The sequence below is a fragment of the Podarcis filfolensis genome (assembly GCF_964270895.1).
Source record: "Podarcis filfolensis genome assembly, chromosome: 4".
NCBI lineage: Eukaryota > Metazoa > Chordata > Lepidosauria > Squamata > Lacertidae > Podarcis > Podarcis filfolensis.
In genome coordinates, this window is record NC_139607.1 from 30,084,989 (window position 1) to 30,091,015 (window position 6,027).

Consider the following 6,027-nt stretch of genomic DNA (forward strand, 5'->3'; position numbering starts at 1 on the left):
TGGTATCAGAAAGCTTGAGGGAAACCCAAAGCTTACAGAAGTACCAAAATATATACTTAGGAAACAAAAACCTAAGGGAGATGGTGGGAAAAACCTTCACAAACCAAAACAGCCAAAGAAGAACTGAATGGCCACAGAAGGCTGAGTTTGGTGGGAAACAGGAGGCATAGTATGTATTATTCTGAAAGCGTCCATGGCAGACTAGCTAGAACCCTGAACAGGACCACTCCACACTGCAACATTTTGTTGTAGTAGTACCCCCACTACTCAACACCTGATAGATGTTAAAATATATATAAACGCCATAAAGCCAGTATATCTCTGAATTCTAAATACCGGAGTCATACAATAGAGAAATAACGTTGCTTGTTTTGTGCCCTGATTTTGAATATCTATAGGTTTCTGGCTGACTGTTGTTGGAAGAAGAATGAAGGATTAAGAACATAAGAAGAGACCTGCTGGTTAAGACCTCCTTGTCCAGCATCCTATTATCACAGTGGCCAGGACACAGGTGGTGCTGTGGTCTAAACCATTGAGCCTCTTGAGCTTGCCGATCAGAAGGTCAGCAGCTCGAATCCCCATGACGGGGTGAGCTCCCATTGCTCTGTCCCAGCTCCTGCCAACCTAGCAGTTTGAAAGCACACCAGTGCAATTAGATAAATAGGTACCGCTGCGGCAGGAACGTAAATGGTGTTTCCATTCACTCTGGCTTCCGTCATGGTGTTCCAAAGCAGTTTAGTCATGCTGGCCAGATGACCCGGAAAGCTGTCTGTGGACAAACACCGGCTCCCTTGGCCTGAATCGAGATGAGCGCCGCACCCCATAGTCGCCTTTGACTGGACTTCACAGTCCAGGGGTCCTTACATATCACAGTGGCCAACCAAATGTTTATGAGAAGCCTGCAAACAGGATATATGAGATGGATCTTGCCCTGTTCCAGGAAGGCAATTGTTACATTCCTTCTTTCTTTTTTAAATCAACCACATAACCTTTACTTTAATGCATAAGTTGTAAACAGATCTCAAAGGAGGCGAACTCCTCATAAAAGCAGACCTGGAGGTGTGTTTGCCTAACTCAGAATTAACTTTCTATTCAGGTTGTTCCACTTTCACTGCCTCGAGAGTTCAAGTTTCGACCTTTTTTCTCTGCTTTGCTGGAAAGGAAGTTTCAGGTACGTAACCTGTTTGCTTGGTTGGGAAAAGAAAGAATGATGTCAAATGGGGGTGGTGTCAAAGTGCAGGTATCTCACTCCTGGTTTCACAAGAGAATTTGCTGGATTCAGCCTGCTCCAGCTCAAACCCTGAGCCTCAGAAACACCAATTAAAACCACAGTTCACCTGGAGACTCCCATGCTAGGCAACTGAGGCTGATTCCTAACCCTACAGTCAGCTTCCTAACTGACCTCAGCATGATTACGAATGATCTGCTTCACAGTATTGAAGATATGAATGAGAACAAAATGGCAAAGCACTCTGTATATTTAAAATCACAAAATAATAATGGGAACAAAAATATCCAGAGGAATAAAGGACACCTCTGCTGAAAGCAAGGGGATATAAGTATTTAACTGTATGTCTAGCTTCTTCTGGGATGCCTCATGAAAGTTCAAAATCATCATGTTCTCTGAAATCACGTACATAAAATACACATATCCTTAATTCACCGATGTTCCAAGGATTTTTTAAAAATATAATATTAGTACATGGAAGTGCTAGCACTATAGTTCTTTGGGCAATGAACTGAGTAATCAAAAACAGACTTGGTCTGCAGACCACGTGGAGAATATTTTCTTTTTGATCAAGCAACTTACAAATGTTTACCTATTACTAAATAAGTAATAAATTAAATAATTAGATTTCTACACACCATGTGCTGGGACTGAGCCACCAAAACATTTTAGATGCCGAGGGCGTAAACCCAAAGGAAACTCATGTAATAATAACAATGGCATCTGAACACCCCCTGGCAAATTGCATCTAGAAAGTGTCAGAAAGAGAATGGGATATCTGCACACACACACACACACAAACCCTAACAGACCTATTTGTTAATTGTGAGGTTTATACTTCACAAGTATCAGTACAAACAGAAAAAAGTCTTTACAAAACAGGGTCAGAGGGGACACACTGTATAACTCTACATATGATAATAATTCTGATAAATAAGTTTTGCTTATTAAATTACTCCAAAGCAGCTTGGCCACTTGCAAAGCACTTAGCAATATTTAGTGAATCAGTTGCAGTTGGTGCGAATTTATACAGGGACAAAAGAATTATATATTGCTACTGACCTTGACACACTGCTCCAAAATCATCTCCCCACCCACCTGTTTCTGTTTGAAAGAAACAAAGTGTTCTGTGAGAGGGATGGGCCGCAATAAACAAGACTCAGTGTTGACTCTTGAAACTTTACACGGGTGAAACTGACTGAAAAGTTTCATTTGCAATTAAGGATCAGGAAAAAATGTCTCAGCAGAAAGCAAGGTGTTAGGCCACTGGGCGCTCTCGATTTCCAGCGTTTCTAAAGCTGAGAGTCCAAATCTTCTGATTACAAAGCTGCTCAGTATACAGAATGTTTTGGAGCAACGAATATCAGCATCGGCTCCCCCTTCTCTTTCGTCACCTTTTCATTTAGAATGAGGTTAAGCCCCAGCATAGTCTCCAAATGCCAGAATCCCTCCTCACTTTTGAGGTGGGATGTTGGGATATTTATTTGGTTGCTGGCACCAATCTTGGAATCCATTTCTGAATTTGACCCAGTGGTTCTCAAAGGCTGTGTAGGGTATCTGCCTGAGGAAATCACCCTTGATTTTAAAACTTGCATGCTGCTGCTGGATTTTAAAACTTGCATGCTGCTGCTGCTGTTAGCATAAGGAACCAACCATAAGAAACCACTCCACATATCATGACTTCCGTGAGACAATCGGATTGAATTCCAGGCCTAGCCTGAACAAGAAGTAATTTAACAGAACACCTGACTTGACCTGACTATGAATTATGCTTCATACTGTAGTCTGGCCAAAACCTCTGGCTGGCAGATGTGGGGTTTGCCTCTGAGAGGCAGATTTGAAGTACGGTATGTGTACAGCCACACTAAGCAACAATGAATAGTTAATCCATTATTTGCACAACGGGTATGGGTCTAATTTTCGATGCATGATTAACAATTACACTAACCATTCTGCAAAGCAGGGGTAGGCAGATAGACTGCAAATTGACAGGTTCTACTTGAGGGTTTCTCCTTCTTTTTTTGTAAAAAGCCCCAGTGAAAAATTGTGGCTTAAGGGCTACACAAATCGTTAGGTACAACTGAAATAAGTTCAGCAAAAATGGATGATTTCACAAGAGTGGCAGCACTGAACACGCAGGGCCCCAAATGTTGGCAAACACATATCCTCCAACATTCTGTAGCACCCTGCTTGTGGTTAATGCTTAGCTGGAATGAAATATTCAACGCAGCAACAGAGAAATTAAAATAATAATTTATTTGTCAGACAAATAAATGATAGAAACAGTGGTATATGGTTACCAAAGCTCTGCCCACTCCAGCCCTGATGGCCAGCACTTACATTTCCTCAGCCCAGCCCCCTTGCTCCTCCTTTGGCTGCCTCTGTCCAATCAGCCTGGTTGAAATTCCTATTGGCTGTTTGCTAGAACCAATCATAAAAGATACACCCATTTCCTATTACCTTTTATGGGAGACAAAGAGCTATATTTCCTTCTATCCATAAATGGCAAACAAGTAGCCATATATCTTACATTTGCCTCGACAAGGCACCTTAATTACCAGATCACCTTTTGCCCCTGTTGCCCCTGCATTCCAAAACAAATGGCTAAAACAGATGGCTCATGGTATTACATTCTATCTAAACAGAGATCTTGGGTTCACATTCTCACACACCATCAATGAAATAAGAATCTAACATAAGAATCTAACATTTCTTACTTTCTAAATCCTTTGCATAATTACATTAAGCCAACAAATCTCATACATAACATAGATAGCTTTTTAGAAGAAAAGGCCTTTTTCAAAAGTAAAAAAGGAACTCAGTAAAAACAGCTTCAAAGAAGCCTCTTCAGTTTACACCCCCTTTCCCATCCAGGTGCTTTTCCCATTAGTTCTTCCCAAAATTTATTGCCCTTTAACTCTCTCATTATACCTTAGACCTTAGGAAAATATGGCTAGAGTCTGATGGGAGGCACATGGTATTATTTTCTGTTAAACAATAAATCTTACTATTTACCGACGTGCATTTATTCGTGCAAGGTTCAATGTCTTTCCATCGAACCTGCTGAACCACAGATTTTCCAAGGGTTTGGTGTCTCCGCTATGCGTGTGTGACGGGGAAACTGTTGAATCTCTTTCACATATAATGTTCAACTGTCCCCTACATAGCATAGCCAGGGCTAAATTCCTGAGTCCTGCTTTACTGCGCTTGGTTGGCAGGCCTGTTGAGTCACACGCCGCACTGCTTTTGCAGGATACAGATCCTTCTGTAACTCTGCAGGTGGCGAGATTTCTGAATGCGGTTATCTCACACTCAAAAACCACCAAAAAACAACAACAACATCAAAACTAATCAGACTGTTATGATGAGAGTGCATGTCGGAGTTCGTCTTCAGTTTTCCTTTTCTGTGATCCGTCCCTTGGAGCTCTCCTGGCCCCAAGCTGTCACTTGGCTCTGCTCAATGGCCCACCCTTCAATGTCGGATATATCTGTTTTTATGTCCCTGTGTTTTTATGTTTGTACATATTTTATGGGCTAATAGCCGTAAATAAATAAATTGTAAATTACTATTTACCAACTCTTAATTAGTGTTTTTGCAGCTTGATTGTATTCTGTAAAATGTAGGGTCAGTATAACCTTTGCTCCCAGCCTGTAATTCCCTTTTACAACTTTGAGAAACTTGTCTCCTGCTATTGCTATAAATCAGGGGGGGGGGCTTTTCAGGAGGATAAACAACTGCCAAAGTACTTAGCCAGCTGCTTTCTGCCTAGCATGAAACATACAAACATTTGCAAATATATCTTTAAGCTCATTTTAAAATACAGGCCTTGATCAGATGCCTCAATTCCTCAGATGAAAATGCGGACATTACTCACTAATTCCTTGACACACACACCCCATTTTTATTTGTTCCCATTCCCACAGAGCATTTCCTATAAGAAGAAGGGTGAGTGCCAACACCTCTATGGCAACAGGAGACAGCACACATGCCCTGCACCGTCCTGCGAAAAACCCTTAATCTCAGTGTTATTTTATTTTATTCTTTGGTCGATTTACAAAAAGAGAAACACGCCAATAAATACGTTTTAGAAAGGAGCAAGAATAAATGCAGACCCACAGAGCTTAAAAAATGAAAATGAAAATCAAGACTCCTTACGCTCCACTCTTTCTTCCCACCCAGGATGGCTCTGCCCTCGGCCTACCCCTCAGAGCCTGCACATCACATGGGGCTGCAGAGGCTACAGGGTGCTTCTCACAGCTGCCACTGCTGCTGCCACTGCTGCTGCCACTGCTGCCACTGCTCATCCTCCTCCCCGACCTCAGTGGTTGTGGCACCGGCGGAGGAAATAGGGACATTCCAGGATCAAATCAGAAGCCAGGATGGCTTTTGTAATTCCGGGACTGTTGTCTCTGGAAAACAGGGAGACTTGGAGGGTATGCAAACAGACCTATAAGTGGACCTCTGTGATGGGAAAGAGATATATCAGAATCAGGCTACAGAAGCTGAGGTGCCCCTCGAGCCCCGTGGCCTCCAAAGTAAGGCCTGTGCATGCTGTATTCTTTACAGGGCAGCCACCCCCATCGTTCTGCCCAGATGCTGAGGACCAGCGCCGAGGGCCTTCTGGCGGTTCCCTCACTGCAAGAAGCAAAGCTACAGGGAACCAGGCAGAGGGTCTTCTCGGTAGTGGCACCCACCCTGTGGAACGCCCTCCCATCAGATGTCAAAGAGATAAACAACTACCTGACATTCAGAAGACATCTGAAGGCAGCCCTGTTCAGGGAAGTTTTTAATGTGTGAC